Source organism: Panthera onca, chromosome D2, assembly GCF_046562875.1.
Source record: "Panthera onca isolate mPanOnc1 chromosome D2, mPanOnc1 haplotype 2, whole genome shotgun sequence".
Classification (NCBI taxonomy): Eukaryota; Metazoa; Chordata; class Mammalia; order Carnivora; family Felidae; genus Panthera; species Panthera onca.
Window position 1 is genome coordinate 50,306,707 of NC_138349.1, and position 20,581 is coordinate 50,327,287.

Here is a 20,581-nt window from a genome sequence, read left to right on the forward strand (position 1 = left end):
TCTTCCATAAGACATATTTCTAAGCATTGTAGTAAGTCACACTAGTATTGTCTGAATACACGCATGCTGACATCAGAGTGTATAATGCTTCAAACATTCTGCGGAGTTGGTACTGGCCCTTTTTTGCTTTCTCTGACCTTATTGAGACTTCATAGGCTTGACAGTTTGTTTTCAGTACAGCCTGCCTATCTGAAATTTTGGTCCCTTAGTGTGGTTGGTGCCAAAATAAAGAAATTCATTTACCTGTTCTTCAGTATCATTACATGACAATGACATCATGGGTGATGACAATACATATTTATTGAGTGCTTATTGTGAGCCAGCCTCTGCCCTGAGTGCTTTGCATGTATTGTTTTATCTAATCTCTCACAACCAAAACAGTCCTAGGCAATGTACTGTAGTTTTACAGAGGAAGAAAATAGGACACAGAGAGACTAAATTGCTCAAGATAACCCAGTTAGGTCATAATTAGTGGAGCAGAGCCCACACTCTGAACTTCATGGTAATCCTGTATCCACTCACAAGGGGTCCTCAGGGTGGAAAGAGAGGGATAACCTTTTCCGAACAGAGATGTAGGAGATTTGGTTGGCATTTGATAGGATTTGATGCTCAGTCCCTTGTTCTGCTTATGATCCAAGCTTGTTTAGACAAGAGGGTAGTGATACTCTAGAAGCCAGAGAAGGCAAGTGAAGCTTCCTTAGGAGTCATAAAGTGTGGGCTCAGAAGTAAAAATGGGTGTGCCTTGCAGAAGGGATAATAAGCATCTACAGTCTGGATCATTTTGTCACAACATCTGCTGCTAACCCACTGCTGGGAGGAGGAATGTCAACCATGATGCTGTCTGGAGTAACCTTTAAAACAGAAAGCATTTGCATGTCCTGTGAGCACTGGTGTTCTGTTGCTTGGCTGACATAAATCCCAGTTTCTTCCATCACCCCACTGGTAGGCTTGCATTTGTGTATCAAGTTATATTGGGTAAGGATGACCATAGAGATGGAGGGCAGGCTTGCTTTGTTGTCAACTAATCTCATTAATGACCACATCATTGCAATATCATCAGTAGACTGAACCTCAGATCCTTGTAGAAAACTCATTCTTATATAGCAGAGGAAACTGAGACCCAGAGTAGGAAAGCAGAACTAAAATTCAATATTTGACCCCTAATCCAATGCTTTCTTTGTGACTCTATGCTGCCAAACTGCAAACATGATGCATATTAACAACAAAATATTTTCAGTAGTATTAATATTATTGATAAAGCTTCTACCAAGGGTAAAGCATTGGGATTAAGATTTGAAGTTTGTCAAGACAAAGTAAGCAATTGTCCTTCCCCTGAAAGAGGGGATTGACAGCCTGGGATTTGAAATATAAAAACAGAGATATCGCCATCATCATCATCACCATCACTGTCACCATTTTCACAGAAACCTATTGTGAGCACTTACTATGTGCCAGGCACTGTACTACATGCTTTATGTTATGTCTTAATTTAAAATGTATGGCAAAGCTATTATTAAGCATGCTTACAGATTAGGTTCTGAGGTGTTAAAATAACTATTACAAAGTCTTCTATTATGAAGCTCCATATGGGGGACGCAGCTAATCAGGTACAATAGAAGCTTAGAAAAAACCAGGACAGTATAGAGGCTTCATGGAGAATGTGAGACTTTCAGGGGGCCTTGAGCTAAGCTGCAAAGAGAGATAAGGACAGTGAAGGTGAACGGATGGGGAGGACACCTGAATGGTTTTGGAACGAAGAAGGTGGGAGGTTAGAAGAGAACAATGTGTAGAGTGGTCTGAAGAATAAATGAATGACCTTCTAATTTTCTGAGCACATTCTCTGTTCCAGGCCCCATGCAAAGTGGCACTGGGCATGCAGAGGTGAGGGACACAGACCCCGCACTAATGAATAGGGGAGAAGACCCCAAAATAGACAACCACTATCGTGGATAATAGGGTTGGGCAAGGGACCATGTGAGTTCAGTGTAATGGGGCCAACCTCTCCTCTATTTGGGGGTATACTACTGATACTGTCAAGAGTAGCCTGGAGACAAAGAGACCTGGGGCAGTGCAGATGAGCACATGGTTCTAGCTGGTAACTGGCCTTGAAGGTCATCTTCTCTCCTTGCCTGCCTATTCCCTGCCTGTGAGCAGGACGGGGGGAACTTCTGTTAGTGCCACTCCCTGGCATGGTCAGCTGCCAGAGCTGCACCCTGAAGCCCAGAGCTGCCCACAGCCAGAGCTCGGGGCTGTCAGAGGATATCACTCCACACAAAGGCTGTTTCCCCTCTGCTGCTGGACTGGGCATGTTTGTGTTTACTGTGCCAGCCACTTCTGCCCTCCTCAATTCCCAGTGCTGAGGCTGGGCGGCTGCCGAAGGGCGGGCTTCCGGGAGGCCAAGCTTGCTGTGGGGGGAAGGAGGGGGAGGAACGCAGCTGGTGCCAAGAGAAATATTAACTTGACATTTAGCGAAAGGGTGAATCCATTTATTGCACTGCAACAATGAGGTGTTTGCATCCTGAGTTGCCTTCTGTTTTCCTATTGTCTTTCCTCCTCAGTGGTCTGGCCAGGCCCTAGTCTTGGCAGTTTAAATCAACACAGTAATGAAGGGAAGCCTTCTGGTCAGTTTAAAGTCAGTCTCTTTGTCTGTGTCTGTGTCTGTCTCTGCTTCTCTCTCTCTCTCTCTCTCTCTCTCTCTCTCTCTCTCTCTCTCTCTCACACACACACACACACGTGTGCAGAGTCCCTAGAGCTGTACTGATTGTTCAGAAGTCTGTTTCTCCTTGGTTCCTTCCTTGCTAACCCTACAGTTGCAGCTTCAGTCCAGACAACTTGGGCACTTTGAAATGCCTCCATCCTGGCCTGCCTTTCCAGCTACTGACAAAAACCATTTCCAGACAGGATGAAACATGGATCAAACTCTTGCTATGTACATTCAGGAATGCTAAGAACATGACAAAAATTCCTTACATAGCCACAAGGATGTTAGTATTTATAGGGCTCTTGCCTTTTTATCATCACCCAGTGTCATGGTGAGATGGGCAGGGTTGGTGCCATTCTAGGTGAGGAAGCTAAAACTTAGGCTATTGTAGGGGCACCTGGGTGGCTCAGTCGGTTAAGCATCAGACTTGGGCTCAGGTCATGATCTCACAGTCCGTGAGTTCGAGCCCTGCCTCGGGCTCTGTGCTGACAGCTCAGAGCCTGGAGCCTGCTTTGGATTCTGTGTCTCCCTCTCTGTCTGACCCTCCCCAGTTCATGCTCTGATTCTCTCTGTCTCAAAAATAAATAAATGTTAAAAAAATTAAAAAAACAAACAAACTTAGGCTCTTGTATACTTACAATGTGCCAGGCTTGGTACTGAACTCTTTAACTGCATTACATCATTTAACTCTCACCAGTGGGATGGGTCTAGTTGTCCCATTTTATAGATGAGGGGACTAGAAGGTTTGAGAATTTTTCAGCTGGGAAGCAGTCATATAAACCTGACCTTAAAGCCACCACACTGCTACTGTAGGGGGCATGGGTCAGTTTGGAAGGTGGGCAGGGTCCAGTGGGCACTACACCATTTGGTTTTCTTTCACTCCAGTAACCTGTAGTGGTCTGAGATGGGATCACAGGTGTTCTAGAGAACCATTTCGTTTGCTTCATTGTTCACCTTGCCCCCAGAATCTCCAGAAGAGACACTGCTCTTACCCTCTTGTCTTGTCCAAACAAGATCCAGTAACTCAACATCTGAATATCTAACCCAGGACAACTCAGAAGTTCATAGAATGTTCTCTCCAGAAATTTCCTTCAGGTCTCACCCATAACAGCCCTAAACTACAGGATGGTACTATTGCTTTGAGCCCATTCTCAGCTCTGAAACACTCTTATCCTTCAGTCCCCTTTCCATGAATTTACTTGCCCCAGGCCCTTCATTCTATATCAGGAGGGAGATCCCACTGGCCTGACATGATAACTTGACCTCTAAAATTTATAGTGATACATAAAGCATGAGAGAGAAGTGGAAAACACATATAAATACATCTACTATTTATTATGCAACTTTTCTTCAATTGCTAAGTTAACATGCTCAGCTCACTCAAGCTATCTATGTGTTCATATTACCCCTCTCACAGCTTAGTAGGTATGACAAATCTCTTGCCACAAAATTATGCTCTTTTATAGTGATGGGCCTGACCACATTTGGGGAGGGCAAACCCATTGATCCAGAACGAAATTCTTTTCTTTTAGACCCATCTATGTGCCTGTGTCCCAGTAGGTCCCAAACTGACATAGAATAGAAAAACCAGTGCTTACCATTGACAAAGGCTTTATTCCCATCTCAAACCATTCTTCCAAGCCTATAAACATCCTTCTAGGGAGTTCCATTTGTCTCTAAGAGCCTTGGTTTCCAAATGAGAGGACCAATCACTTTTTTGATGTTCTAGTCTGTTCTCCAGGTCTGCTGATCTCGGTTGGTTTCAAATCAATTACTTGGTCTTGGCTCTCATTTTAAGACTGAGTAAGTCAATCCTGGTGCTAGGGGAACCTTATATTTTTCTCCAGGGCAATAGCTGTCAAATATGGCTATGTATCACATGACCTGGGGTTGTTTGTTAATAGGCAGATTCCTAGGTTCCACACTAGATTGACCAAATTAGAATTTCTTGACTGTAATTTTTAACAGCCAGTCCTCCTTCCAGTGTTTGGGAACAACAATCTCATTTATCTACCAGTTCCCAGGCAGAGGAATATTTCCCAGTGTGGGTGCCCTTGTCTAGTCTTCATTCCCTTCTCCACCCTGATAGCTTTTATTCTGCTTTTGAGGAACAGAGCTATCATCAAAAGCTCAAGGTGACCCTGCTCTGGTCCATTCTTCTCTTGCCAAAGCACAGGAAGTAGTTCCATCTGGCATATTCAGAGGACAAAAAGAAGAAAACATTGGGTTCTGATAAACATACCTGTGCCACATACCCAGTGAACTGCACAGTGTTCTGTATCCTTTTGTCACCTCTGCTGATGATTTTGTATCCTTTTGTCACCTCTGCTGATGATTTCATGATGAACTTGGAGGACAAATTTTAAGGGCTGGAATTCCAAAATTGCTAAGTAGATTAAGTGTCCCAACACTGCACACTGATAACCAGTGAAAAGACATTAAGTTACCACCAAATAACCATGGACTCTCTCACTCCTCCAAGTGGACTATGAGCAGAAATGACAATGTGTCCCTTCCAGCTTGAGTCAGTTAAAAGCCCCTGTCTACTTCCACGTGCTCTTCCTCGCCCTGTCATGGTGATCACAGAGACCATGTGTTGAGATGGTAGAACCATGAGGTAAAACCAGCCTGGATGTCATCTTTTTAAAACAAGTTACCTTGGAGAGCCACCAGACCCAATATGACTTTTAATGAGTGGGAAATAAATGATGAAATATTAAGTCTTTGGAATTTTAGGGTTTCTTTGTTACTGCAGCATAACCTTGTATATCCTGAAAAATGAGGTTGATACAGTCCTGAAGCAGACTTTCTTGTGCATGAAACTTCTAGTTCTTGGCATTTGTAGTTTGCTTCACCTCTTAAAGACTGAATGAAACTAGAACTTTCTAGGAACCCTTTCAAACTGCAGTAGTGATTTACTGAAGCAGAAAGAACATGGTTATTTTGAGTCCCAGAAGAAGAAAACAAAACAAAACAAACTTAGAGCTGTTGTCTTCCTCCCAGAAAGGAATTAAAAACAGAGGCATACTGACATGGGCAAAATACAACACTGCCTGATCTCGTGTGGACGTGTTCTTTGAAAGTATTAATTACACACTCATACCATTTAAAAATATTAATTTAAATGCACACAGTTTGCAAATCTCTTCTCTGCTGGATGACTTGGGACAAAGCTGGCTGAGAATTAATTGATTAATAACAGGCTGAAGCCTGTGTGTGTTTTCACTGACAATATCCTCAGGACTTGGGTTTCTTAGAGTTGCTTTTCTGTCTGTGGGAGAAGTGATTTCTTCTTTAGCGGACTTTTACCACTCAGCAGAATTAGCTAATCTGATCCTTTCTCTTCTGTTAATGGCAAAAGTTAATTATTTGAGAATGGACACTTATGTCGTATTTTCCTAGTTGTGTGTAAGAGGCTTATGTGGCATTTATGATATATAGAATGACAAAGAGGGTGCGTACTCAGGAAAAGGTCTTTTGTCCATCATGACATCAAAAGGGTCTTCTGTCCATGGTGACTCACTGTGTACTGAAAAATTCCATTATGAGTAATACATGCCTTTCCATTAAAGATATGTCATCCCAGAAATGGTTTGATTGAATATATATTCCTTTGTAGGGAGGGAAAAGTAGTAAGTCATTAACAGCATAAATATGACTTCCTTAGAAAATCCTTGAGGGAACGTGACATTAGTCAGATACATTTTGATGGGACGTGTGAAGTAGAGAGATGAGCCACTTAGGACAGAGGATGGCAGGGTGAGTGTGAGCAGTATGATGTGGCAGAGGACCTGGGTGGCCCAAGAGCTCTGACCCTACATGTGGACAATGAACTGGGTTTGGGTGGTAAAAGGTCAGCATTTGTTCAGGGTTGGTCATGAGTGCCTGCATTGGTGTGTCCTGTGGGGCTGATTTCTTTCACATTAAACACAGGCTTCCTGAACGTTTTAATTGTGTTTAGGTTTTTTCCTGTAACTCTTAGGTTGGAGTCATGTCCTATCATATATAGGTCAAGTGATCTGTCTGCCAACCTCTGATGTGGTGGGGTTGGCAAGTGCGAAGGAGAGAGAAGTGAGGTAGGGTCCAAATCAGGAAATACCTACCTACCTTTGTGCATCTTGGCCTGGGGAGTGGGCTGGGAGGCAGGCAGGAGTGGATGGGCCTGCAAAGGCTCTGATACTTGTATGGTGAGGAGGGTTCAGCCCAAGGATGCAGGGCCCTGAAAGCCACTGAAATTCCGTCTTCTTTCTTCAAATTTGCCTGGAGTCTCAGCCTCAGCTTTAGTGTTTGGAGCCATGTACACATTTGATTCTTAAGGAATTGTTCCCTTTTTTTTTCTTTCAGAACAGCCTTCATGAGGATTTGGGGGATATCACCTCGCTCATGACACCCACCTTTCTAATGGCACTTAACAGAACATATTTCTTTTGCACCAGTTAGAAGGTCCTTCTCCAGAATTCCTCTTGGAGTCTCCACCATTTTGTTTAGGAAATATATATATATATATATTTATATATGTCTTATATATATGTCTTATATATATATATGTCTTATATATATATGTCATATATATATGTCTTATATATATATGTCTTATATATATATTCATATATATATGTCTTATATATATATATGTATATATATATATATAAGACATATATATACATGATATATATATTATATATATATGTCTTTTAAGGGCAAAGGGTGAGATCTCAAGGAGAACGTTCAAGCTATCAAAAGATGTCATAAACTATATTTTGCCAAATGTAGATTCTCTTACCTGGAGGATCTATTTTGTTTGGTGAATGACATCATTAGTTGCATAGAACAGTTTACCTGGAGATCAGGGCAAAGCTGAATTGTTCTGCATCAAGCAGGCTTTATCAGGTTAGGCCATATTATGCTATAGTAATAAGCAACCCTGACAGTGACATAACACAAGAAAAGTTTATTCATGCTCCATACATATATAATATCAGTCAGAAAAGGCAGGGAGTTGGAAAGAGGGAGGCTCTTCATTAAAGTCAGGCAGTGAGCCAAACTGATAGAAGAAGTTCCATCTTGGCATTTCCTTCCAACATCATCCTGGCCCAACACAATGGTGCACCTCTCTGGCTGAAAGCTTCCATCTGGAAATGGCACACATCACTTTGCTTCTTAATCATTGGCCAGAGCAAACCACTTGGTCACACCTAATTTCAAAAGAGACAGGAAATTATTCTACCAATTTCCCAGAAAGAGGAAAGAATTGGGATAGTTGTGAATATCCCCTGTGATGTCCATAGGGGTGAATATGCTTACTCTAGTGGGAGGGTCAGGGTCAAGGGGCTTTTGCAGGGAGAGTGAGGGATTTTGGCTTATCAGGACTATGTTTCTACATGGAGGGGCTGTGAGGGGAAAGGTCAGGAGACTTGGTTGTACCATGGCCTAGAAGGAACTGAGGTGAACTCAGAATGTCCTATTAGATCCATTTGGGCAACTTATATCCCTTTTCCGCCTTACCTGTGAAATCTTCAACAGTTTGTGTTGTTCCTTATTTGCCTGTATCTGGGAACATGGGTGGAGGTGGGGGCAGGCGGGAGGGTCTCAGACAAGCACCACATTCAGGGTATAAAGCATTCAGGGCAAAATCAGAGGCAGAACATCTCGGCCTAGGTGCTGAATAAGCCAGAGATGGCCAACGTCTGAGGTACTATACCTGTTATTTTTCTTCCTAGACAATAAATTCCTCATGGCCAAGTACTGTCTCTTATTTATATGTATGTCCTCTGCAGAGCACAGAACTATTCTGGTCTCAGTAGGTGCCCAGTTGCTTGAGGCATGTTTGTGGGTGAAGGAATAAATGAGTGAGTGCATTTCTGCCTCTTCTGCCTTGTGGTGGGCAAGTAGCCAGGGGAGGGGAGGGGTGGGCCAGCACTGTCTTTGCTCAGAAAAGAAACTCTCCTCACTCTGCATCCAGCATTGACTTCCAAGCCTGTTAGAGTAACAGAGGCTCCAAGGGCTCTCAAAGTAGGATGTGGAAAGTTTCCTTGACCATTTTCACTTGTGCTGATGAACCATTGGCCCTGGAGAGTAGCCCCACCAATATGCCCAAAGGCAGATGGCAGCATAGGAGCCCTGGACCAGGAGATGGTGGGGGGGATGGCAGGCAGGGGAGTGAAACACCTGTGAAGACTGAGGAGTGGGTGTTGTGGGCAATGGACTGCACACCAGCCTTGGAATACCTTCACTTGGCCACTCATTCATTGGTTGACTCACTCCTTCACTTATTTACTTGGGACTTCATTCATTTCCTCTGTCATCCACAGTGACAAAACAGAGTGTGTATGGAGCTCCTGATACAATGCCTGGCACATAATTAGTGCTGAGTTAATGTGTTTGCTCACTCATTCCACAGCAATATTTTTTGAGTGCCTGCTTTGTACCAGGCACTCTACCAGATGCTGGGGATAAAGCAGAGAACAGAATAAGGTCACTGCTCTCATGGAGCTTGCATTCACGTGGATGAATGGGAGTTGTTATTATTGCTTTGGCATATTTATGACGTTCTGGGAATCCATAGAAATTGACAATATGGTCTTACTCCTTGGGGAGATGAAAAACTAGTGGGAGACACAATACACATACGTGTAAAATAAACACAATGAGGCAGTCTGTGTGGGGTGGGTTTGGGGAAACAAGGGCTATATATTGGGCCATCAGGCCCCAAGTGAGGGGGTGCTCTGGCAGGGCAGGAAGAGAGGGAAGACTCTGATGGGGTGGGTTGGGGGTGAGGGATTGAAGGGGATGGATGTGACTGCAGACTACTCTACTTCTTGCTAGCTTTGTGACTGTGGACGAGTTACCTAACTTCTCTGTGCTCCTTTTCCTCCTCTGTAAAACCTCATAAGGCTGGTGAGAATTAACATCTTGTGAAGCTCTTGGAACATTACCGGCAACAGATAACTATTATGTACTGGTTTGTTGTGTCAATACATGAATAAAAAAGGAGGGTTAGAGGATCCATACTAGAAGGTGTGGCTGGCCATGTGAATGAGACCCCTGAATAGCACAGAAAGGTTATGGGTAGACTGGAGCCTGTTCGGTTGCCCCTCCCCGAGGAGACACTTAATTTCCTCCATTTATGGCTTTCTTTCTCCTCCATCTTTTTCACTTTCTCCCCAGCTATGTGCAGTGTCTGATTTGCCTCTGCACCCCCAGTGCCTAGCACAGTGCCAGGAAGACAGATGCCATGTATATATTGTTCAGTGAACCAATGGGTATTCATTTCTCAGTGCCATTGGAGTTCATGTGGTTTTATTCTGGAACTGACCTCTGACTTTCAGGTCCCTAAACTCTCACATGGGACCTTGAAGAGGCTGGCAGCCTAGAAATCCTTATATTCCCAGACTCCTCCATCTCCCGAATGTCCTCTCATCATTGACCTTCAGCTGTTGGTCTTTCCTCTGAGCCTCCCCCAGGGACCAGAAGGGAGGCAGGTCTGTCCTCAGCAGGACTCCTATGGCATCAGTCACTGCAGGTAGGGGGTGGGAGGTGGGCTGAGCTGCTGAGCGAGAAGGGGTGTCCATCAGCTCTTGCCTTCATTATCCTTGGATTGTTTCAGTCTTCCTTCTTGTCCTCCTGAGGCCAGCAGTAGAATAGTAATCGTCGTCATCATGACAGCAAACAACACTATTCCAAGTCCTTAACCTGCAGTGAAGCAGAAGTTCCCAGTGCCCCACCCATATCTCCATGGCCAATCCCTGAGGTTACTTGAAGGTGGATCCTGACCGTGGACCTCATCGTATAGATGGCTTCCTGCATCTCCCTCCTGAGGGTGTTCTCTGTCTTCATAGGGCCAGACCTGAAATGCCAGGGAGACCCCTAGTAGTGACCCTCTAGCAATGATGGGCGGGTTGGCAGAACAGATAGCCCACCTTCCTCACCCTCACCCTCTTGGAGAGCCCCATTTGCTCACAGTGGAAGTAACCTACTCATCAGTGCACCTGTAACTGTTTTCCTCCTTTCCCTGTCTCACTTCTCCATGGGTTATGGTGTTTCCCTGAATATCTTCCAAATAAATTTCTTGCACCAGGTTTTGGCCTTCAGGCCTGCCTGTAGGAAGAACTCAGCTGAAGACTCATATTATCATCCCCATTTTATACATGAAGTTAAAGAAGTAACTTGCCAAGGTGGCACAGCTGGTAAGTGGTTCAGCCAGGACTGAACCCGCCTGTTTCCAGAGCCCCTGACTCTACTGACTTTCAGTCCCCCCTCTCCCCTGGACCGTGACTTTTAAGTTAGGTGCTGCAGTCTGTTTGCTCCAAGTCTTGGGGGCTGAGAACAGACCCCATTGCCCCCACATCCCTAGCATGGTATCCTTGGGAACAGCCAGGGCAGTAACACTCTGCCTGGTTCAGGCCAAAGCTCTGCCCCCTCCCTTTTTTTTTTGTCAAGAAGCTGCCAACCCCTTTCCCCTTAGTATTTGTTGGCAAGACACACTAAAAGCATTCCTGAATTAAAGGCACAGTGAAATGACACTTGAATTCTCTGGGGAACAATTCTGCTATGATGGATAAACATGTTAATTACTCAGAATTTAACCTCCAGCTGCTGCATATGTCATGCTTTTTCCTCTCAGCCTGAGCTTGGGGCCTGGGGCGGTGGACTCTCAGAGATCTCTGTCTGGCCCAGGAGAGCTTCCCCATCCCTGCACACAACCAATATCTGGGGGCGGGGGGGGGGGGGCAGTAAGTGGAGAGGTTGAGATCACAGGCTCTTGTGCTAAATGGCTCAGGTTCGAATCCCAGCTCTACCACTCATGACCTGTAGGCCCTTGAGCAAGTACTTCAACCCTGCTATGGCTTACTTTTTCTATCTGTAAAAGGGCTGGCATGAAGATTAAATATGTTAACAACTGTAAAGGACATAAAGGACTTAGACATGTCTGTGCTATTACTATTATTACAAGCCCTGTGCAGATGGCCACCTGGGTGCTCAGCCCTCCCCTCCACAGGATTTTTTTGGTTTCCTTTCTCTCTATTGTCCCTGCTGCCTTGTTCTAAGGTCTCTTAGTGAACTTTGCAACTCACTTTTTTTCTGAGCCTAATTTTAGCTCTCCCAAAGGAGAGTGGAGTGAGGCACATTTGTAAAGCCTTCTAGGACATGAGTGGGGACTGCCTATCCATTGATTTATATACAGAAAACTTAAAGAATGCCTACCATGTGCCAGGCCCTGTACCAAAAGCTGGTGCTACTGTCTCCAGTGAGATGTGGCCAATAACTCGGGCGGCTTTCCTGTGGCAAGGCAGGCAGAACCACAGGGAAGCCATGTGCATCAGCATGGAGCAGTGGTAGGATGAGAGGCTAGAGGGTCCCCTCTGGTGCTGTCCCCTACACACCCCCTGTAATGAGGGTAGCACGTGGCAGCATGGCTTTCAGAATCCAAAGACATGGATTCCAGTACAGGCTAAGCATCTTTGCTGTGTGACCTTGAGCAATACATTTAACTTCTCTAAGCCTTCAGTGCCAACTCGGAAATGGGGATAGCAGCAGTGTGTAACTGGCAGTATTGTTGTGAGGATGCAGGCAAAATCCTAAGTTCGGTCACCTAGAAAGCATGCAGTAGGTGTGAGCCATTACAATGATTGGCCTATATTGCTAATGATAACCTCTTCAAGTTGGAGTGTCCTCACCTAAAAATAGTACCTCCCTCACTGAGCTTAAGAAAATTGAATGAGATGATTGATACAAAACCCTTAGCACTCTCTGGATACAAAATAATGAGGGCGACATTTACTCATGGCTTTTGTCAGTGCCTCTCCTCCCTCAGCTCCTGGTTCACCTGGGTGCATGGGGGAGCCCCCTCTATGTTTGGAGCCCCAGTAGGGCTCAAGATTCCCCAAGGAGCCAGGCAAGGAGATTCCAGCCTTCAGGCTGCCTGCTACAGAATTGTAAACTTCTCGACTCCTCATGCTGGAAATGTCTGGCTGCTGATGGGATCATTAAGAGTGCCAGCCAGATCTGATCTCCACATCAGAAGTTTATTAATAACACTTCGAATTTATCTTCCTTGGTGGGGAAATTTTGCCAGTATCTGATAAAAGCAAAATGCACGGTGGCCTTGTGTGTGCCAACAAGAGTCCTCTCCCTGTCATCAGCTGTTAGCAGAAAGCTAGCACAGCAGGCTGAGATGGGACTAATGAAAGTACAGAGGGGGGAAGTGAGTTTTGTATCTTCAATTCAGAGTTTGGGCTTCAGATGTCCTTCTGAGACCCCTCTCCCCCAGACGGGGTTGTGAAAATAAATTTCAGACTTGCCTCTTCCTCTGAGAGTGTGTGCCCCATCTTCCAATACCCATCTGAACACAGTGCTATCAGCGAAACCAGTCTCATCACCTCTGAACTTCCATGAGTCCCACTTATCTTTCAGTCGAGGATGCAAGCACAAAAGAATATCAAGGAGTGGTGTAAGTGGAGCTGGCTGCAAATGAGAGAAAACATTGTGGTGGCATGCGATAGGGCTTTAGAAACCAGAATCCTGGGTTAGACTGTTGAGGAACTAGACCCCTTAGTTTATGTTAGCTGAGTTAAGGAGGGTACAGCTAAGTGGAAGGACCCTCCAGGGCAGAGGATTCAGGCCGTGATTCTGAGCAGTCTGAAAACATCCTGCTGGAGACCTGGCAGTGGGAAGCCTGAGGAGCAGGGAGTGTTTGGGGAGGCTGGCCTGATTTATGGTGCTGAGTGGTAGGCGAGGAGCAAAGGGCTTTGGAAGCTTCTAGCTCAAAAGGCACCCTCAGTCCATTATAAAATGTCCAATGCGCTGATTTTACTAATGAGGACATGAAGCCTAGGGAGGGGAAGCCATTTGCCCAGGATCCCACAGCAGTGGTGGCAGGGCCAGAACTGGAATGGATGTCTGGGTTCCCCGTCCAGCAGTCTTTCCACCAGACCTTTCTTCCTTGTGTGGTTAACTTTAATTGAGCCCTTTCTATCTGCCAAGCACCCTGCTAAGCAACGGATATTCTGTGTTGACTTTCACAACAACCTTGTGAGAAAGATGCTCTTGGTGCTTTCATTGGACACCTCGAGCCATTGGCTGGGAGAGTTTAAAGGACTTACTTAAAGTTACAGACTATTAAGTGGTGGGTTCAGCATTCCAACGTAGACAGCTTGCTCCAGAACCTTGCTTGTAATGAGAAGTCTAAACCAGTGCTTCTCAAAGTGGGGTGCCTGGAGAAGCAGCATCACCCAGGGAACTTGTTCAGAGATGCAGATTCCCGAATCAGAAACTCTGGGAGTGGGGCTAGCTTTCTGTGTTTGTAGAAGTTCAAGTTGGTCTAAGCCACAAATCTATCAGCTTTAAAGTGAGTCTTTATTTCCATGCTTTGTAAACCAAATTGTTGGCTTCTCATGCCTCAGGAAATTTACAAGGTCATTGCTACTTCTCAGCATCCCAGCTTCTGGTGGCCTCTTTTAACAGTGGGATTCTTCAGGAAGCCTGAGATTGGCACAGGTTTTCCTATAGCCAGAGGGGTTAAGTGTGTCTCTGAGCTTGAAGACAGCAAAATTGGCATGGCCGAACCTTCTGTTGGCCAGAGGGGATTTTGAGAGTCCTGTCTGCTTTCATGTGAACTTGGACAATTTGGTTCAGTCAAGTGGAAAATTAACAAACCAGAAAGGAAGGGGACATGATTTGAGACCAAATGTTCATTGCAACCAGGGTGCTGCCAGACTTCTAAGCATTGCTCTCGTGAAGCCTTGATGAATCCCACACTGGAGATATTTTCTCCTTGATTCAACAGATATTTATCCTGCACCCACCAAATGCCAGGCACTTTGCTTAGGAGTGGGAATAGAAAGATGAAGGGATGTGATCAGCCCATAGGAAACCCACAGTCTATTGTGATTATCTAGTGATGGGATTCTCCATTGGGGAAAATACAGTGGCTTTTAGTTGATGCAGTTGATGATGTTTGGTTAATAGAATGTCATAAAAATAAATCCCCCGATTATCCCATTGGCGATCAGTGACATTAATGAACCATGTCCTTATGAACAGCTGTGGTGTTAACCAGCCAGGACAATTATGCAAGTTGGATTATGTCTCCAGTAAATTGATTCTACTTTATTTGATTAGGTTGGTTCTCCAAAGACAGATTCTTCCAAGTTGGGTTGGGGGGCGGGGGGAAACACATCATTTAAACTTTGCTTCTAACTTTTAATCTTTGAAATGCTTTTGCTGACCAATCTTAAGAGGAAACCCATGATAGCTGCTGTGTTGTCATAAGCAAGAGAACCAAGAATAATCATGCATTTACAGTAGCTCTTAGCGTGCTCTGTATAAGATTCATGCAGGCTTCTCTCAATGATCTTGTCCACAGGGGCAATAAGAGACAGGCAGAAGCTGTGACTTCTGCTTTGTGAGCCCCCAGAGTAGCCGGGCTCCAGTTCACCAAGCACTTATCTTCCTTAGCACATAGCCAGTTGTAGGCACACAGCTGAACATAATGAAAAGAAATGGGATTGATGTGAAAATTTTCCTAAAGCCTCACCTTGCCATTTTCAGATTATTAGGCACCATCCAGTCCAGTGTTACTGTGGGCCATGATGTATTAGCAGCTTGTAAAATCTATTTAATGGGTTATCACCAACATAACTAAAAAATGAAATAGAATAAAATATAGTGCATCTCATTATGCGTAGTAAGTATTGCCTCATGAAACAGTGTTTTGGTTTGGTGTATATACATGTATGAGTGTGTCTGGGGTGTGTCCTGAACCATGTTGCAATTCCACAGCCAGACAGTCTCTGAGTAGAACAGACTGCTCCTGGATGAAAGTCATTTCCTATAACAAGAAGAGGCTGGAAATTGGAAAATCACCTTCTCCCAGATGTGGTCTCTGAGGTCGTGAAATAACTGGATGAAAGTTGGATTCATCAGTGTCTTTTGGACTTGTTAGGACAGGGTACATCCAGCACACACAACCCTACTCCACAAACACATGTCTGGCTGGTCTATACTGACCCTTACTACATGTGATACACTCTGATCTATTCTATCCCGTTCTTCTGTACTCTGTTCTATTGTACTCTGCTGAACTCTACTAAACTCTTCCATTCCATTCCATTCCATTCCATTCCATTCCATTCCATTCCATTCCATTCCATTCCATTCCATTCCATTCCATTCCATTCCATTCCATCCCATTATTCTTTCCCATCCCATCTATCCTATTCATTCCATTCCCATTTCATTTTAAAAATGATGGCCAGGACTTATTAGGTGGATCCATTTCATGATCCATTAATGGGCTGCATTAAAAAGTAGCACTAGATTAGGTTATATTCAAATTCCCTTTTAACACCCAAATTCTGTGTATGCAATGTAAATCACCACCATAACATTAGGATGCAAATTCTGTGTATAGCAGACTCCCATATAGAGTTGTTGAGTGACTGAAAACCATCTGATTAATCACTCATTGATTCACTTGCTCATTCATTCTATTCATCACTTAACATGTACCTGGTACTGTCTAGGCTACAGTGATGTACAGTAGATAATACACAAACCCTGCCCTGGAAGAGTGCCTACTTATAGGGATCCTGATTAGGCTTCCTGGGTTTATGAGAGTCTCAGCAGTTACCTCTCTTGGGAGGGAGGGACCTTGGAACTTCATTTCCACACATTCTCCTTGATCTTTCTGGGGGAAGTATATAGCCCTAAAGTCTTAGTCCAATAGCAGAGAATTTAACATGCTGCAGTTAATAAACACCAAACTCAAAATGAATTTATGCTACAAAAAAAGGCCAGTGGAGCTGTGGTGGCCCTGTCTTCTCTTGGACATTGTCACAGGTATTAGGAGCCCTAATTACTTGTTGTGTATTGATTAGTGTCCCATATAGACTACTAATCCGGTGGACCGATTTGCAGGGACTAGTAAATGAGATTGCTCAGTGTTGGGAGCTAATCATATTTTTAATGCTTAGACCAGCTTTTTGCGGGGGTTTAAGGAAGTTTCTGACTCAAGTCCCAGAAATGCTCTGTTTGACCACAGAGGTTAGAGGTAAACTGGACCCAAGGGAGTATAAGGGGCTAGATGTTCCTTAAGTCTTCCCTATAATGAGAAGCTTTCATTCAGTGTTGATTCTTCCTGAGCTACTGGACTTCTGAGGACATAGGGAGGGTGGCCACATGATGGTTTAGTATGATGTGCTGATTTTTCATTATGATTTAATTTGCTCCCCAGCTAGATTGTGTACTCTTGGGAATGGAGCAGCTGGCTGATAGGACCAGTCACTCCATAGTTCTGAGTTGCTCTTTCTTCATGCATAAAGCAGAATAAGTATGCCCCCCAGCAGGCCCGTGGGAAGGGCTAAGTGAAAATCTGGCCCTCATAAGGGCACTTGCCTTCTTTTCCAGTCCCCCCGCTACTCCCCAAAGCCAGTACTGAGCAATGGCTTGTACCTCCAACCCAAGACCCCCTGTCCTACCCTCAATCCAGCCCTAGAAATACCACCATGTCATTAAACCTCCTGATACTCTTCATCCGTGTTTCTATCCTTCCCCCCTACACTCACATCATGCCACACCCTCCATTCCACTTTAGCCAATCAGCCAGAATTATAAATACTTCCCCAAACCTGAGGGGCTATTGGACTGACAGCTCCCTGCTTCTGCTTAGTTTACCCTTTGCCTGGGGACCTTCCCTTACACCCTCGACAGTCACCCCATCCAGCACTGTCTACGCCAGATAGAATGACCTCTTAGGGTATTCTTCTGTCTTGAGTTTCTTTACTTGAGCATCATAACAGGGACCAGAACCTAGTAAGCTGTGCACACTGGAATTTGAAGCTTGAACCCATGATGTCAGTGAGGTGGGATGCAAGTTGCTGGCTGGGGGACTGTGACATTCTGACTCACCTGCCGTACCATGGCTTAAGTGAACCCCCAGAGGCCTGTGCACCCTCAGGAATGTGTGATAATGTGTGTGTGCACTCTCAGGAATGTTTCACGGAGATGGTTTCTTCCAGAGCAGACCCTTAAAGGAAAGGCAGCATGGCTTGGAGAATGAATAAGGCTGTGGTTTCTAAGTGAGGAAAATGGATTCCAGTTCTATGAAATGCCACACTTCTTTGTATCTTTTACACTGAGGCCTGCAAAGATGAGGCAAGGCCATTCCCAGTGACTGGTCTGGTGAGACGAGCCACTGGATCCTGGGTCTTTGGAGTTGAAAAGGTTATGCTGATCCTCTCTTGTCTAGTTCTCTCCTTTTACACCTGAACAAACTGAGGTCCAGAGCTGGGTGATGGCTTGCCTGAAGTCAATGAGAGCTATAACTGCCAACACGTGGGGTGACAGTTGCCGGGGCTACAAGGAAAGGGGGCCCGTTGCTACTTCTCCTCATCCTCGTTGCCACTGTCTTCTCTTGGGTGTCCTTGTCTTTCCCTGAAGCCAAGAGACAGGGAGGAAGGAGCATCCATTGCCATGGAAACCAGAGAGCGGGCTGCTCTCCCCACTGACTATAGCTCCTCTCACAAGACTGCTGCTGGTTCTGCTGCTGGGCCTTGATGGTGGCGCTGGGACCAGTCATCTTATTTGCCAGGAGAGAAAGCCGGAGGAACAGCAGACATCTTCTAACACCAGTTGCACAGGCTTAGCAAAGTGGGCCTACCAGTACATTGCGGCCATCCTCTTTGCTTTCTCACATGACTTTCTCCCCTGCCAGAGACTCCAACAGAATTTAAGAATCTTTTTTAGAAAGAGATCCGTCTTGAGCAGACTCTGGTCTTCAGATGCCAGAACTAAGCTTTTGAACTGACAGCAGCTCTGGCTGAAAAGGTTCTGTTTGTCAGACCTGCCAGAAGAAAATCTAAAATGAAGAGCTGGAGTCGGGAAAAAGAGGCAAAAGAGGACATTTGTTTTGCTTTCAGACATATTTCAGTCTCCTCAATCCTCCAGGAGGTAAATTGGGACTTTAAAAATCAATAGGCTTTCCTGTTCATATAGGACCGAGGAGTTCGGGGGTTGGGAAGGGCCTTATTAGGCCATCTCATCCATCCCTCGGCCCCCAGCCTATTCTAATCCCTCTTGTTTATAAAACTCTCTGGAGGAGGTGATTGCATAAGCTCCCACAATCATTTGTTCCACTGTCTAACAAATCTTGATCTTAAAACCATCTTCCTTATAGCAGGGCCAAATTCCTCCTGCTGCCTCCAAAGCTTGTCTGTCTATGGGTCCAGGCTGCTCAGGGGCAGCGAGGGTTTTATGAAATGAGCAAGGACTTGGTCCTATCATCAGTGTTCAAGTCTTGCCATTTCCACTCATTGGCAAAATGACCTTGGACAAGTCACTTAACTGTTCCAAGACTGTTTCTTAATCTGAAGGGGCTGATGTGAAGGTTATAGGAAGTAGTAAGTGTCAACGTGTCCAACATGGTACCTGACACTTAGTGATGTTTAACAATGCGTCATGTTGCTCTAGGTTGGCCTAGGGGTACCATGGTATGGGCACCTATTTGATCAAGACCTCAGGCATTGACCTTTTAGTTCTTGGATCTTGGGGTTGTTGGAGGGATGGGAGACTGGAGCAGCAGGAGCAGCCAAGGGGGCACTCATGTGGGCTTGGCCATTGCCTGTTTGCCAACCAGTACAAAAGGTTTCACTATTTTAGAAATCTATTTGGCTGTATCAGCGCATATTGTCTAAAGTATCAGCCCTAGTGGTTCCTTCAAAAATGCCAAGCAAATCCCTACCTCCATGTCTTTGTTTGTGCCACTCGACCCTCCATGTTTTACTGACTTTTCCAATCTTGCCCACCAATAAGATCCAGCTCAAACCCAACCTCATACAACACCGTGATCCAGCCCTGAACCTCATGCCCTGTATTTTTTATCCAGAAGGGAAGAAAGAGGATGAAATTTTTTCCTGCATGGTCAATTGAACCATTGACTGAGTTGAGCCATCACAGAGAATTCAGCCTGAGAAACATAGATGAGGAAACAGGTCAGAGAGGGGCAGTGACTTGCCCTAGGCCATCGCAATCATCAAGAACAGGTCTAGAACTTCAGTCTCCTGACTCACTGCCCAGGCTTCTTGTCCCGTACCCCATGACTGAGGCTGTTCCTTGAGCTTGGCATTAGATCAGAGTCAGCCCCCACCCTGCACAGCACCCCTCCTACCCTTGCACATGCTTGCTGAGTCATTCTGAAGGGAGGTGGGTAGGGGGAAAACACACTTTTTTTTTGGAGATGGCATCCACCAGTTGGGAAAACTGAAGCCGGGCAGTCAGTGTGGGTGAGGTCTCCTATCTAGGTCCCCATCCCAGAACACACACCAGGGTAGGAGTTCTGGGGAAATGGAAAACATTTGTGTCTTTCTTTCTTCCTTTCTTTCATTCTTCCTCCCCTCCCTCCCTCCCTCCTTCCTTCCCTCTTTCTTTCTTTCTTTCTTTCTTTCTTTCTTTCTTTCTTTTTTTCATGTTTGTTTATTTTTGAGAGAGAGAGAGAGACAGAGAGACAGAGAGACAGAGTGCGAGCAGGGGAGGAGCAGAGAGAGAGGGAGACACAGAATCTGAAATAGGCTCCAGGCTCTGAGCTGTCAGCACAGAGCCCGACATGGGGCTCAAACTCACAAATGGTGAGATTGTGACCTGTGCTGAAGTTGAACACTCAACCAACTGAGCCACCCAGGTGCCCCACATTTGTGTCTTTCTTACCCACCTGGTGTTGGGCAGGGGGACAGCTAACTTTAAGCCATGTGCTGGGAGGGCGACGTTTTACTATTGATACCTTGCTTGGCTTAGCTTTTACAGGACTTGCTTTCAAATGGAAATTCCTTAGTCAGACTTGTTCCACTGTCAGGGAGATGCTGGCCAGCCTCTAAAGCACCTGGGTTA

General features: G+C 45.1%; 1 protein-coding gene across 17 annotated transcripts in view; it reads left to right on the plus strand.

Moving 5' to 3' along the window:
* KCNMA1 (potassium calcium-activated channel subfamily M alpha 1) overlaps positions 1-20,581 on the plus strand; it is a 727,105-nt gene that overhangs the window by 292,472 nt on the left and 414,052 nt on the right. The window lies entirely within an intron of this gene.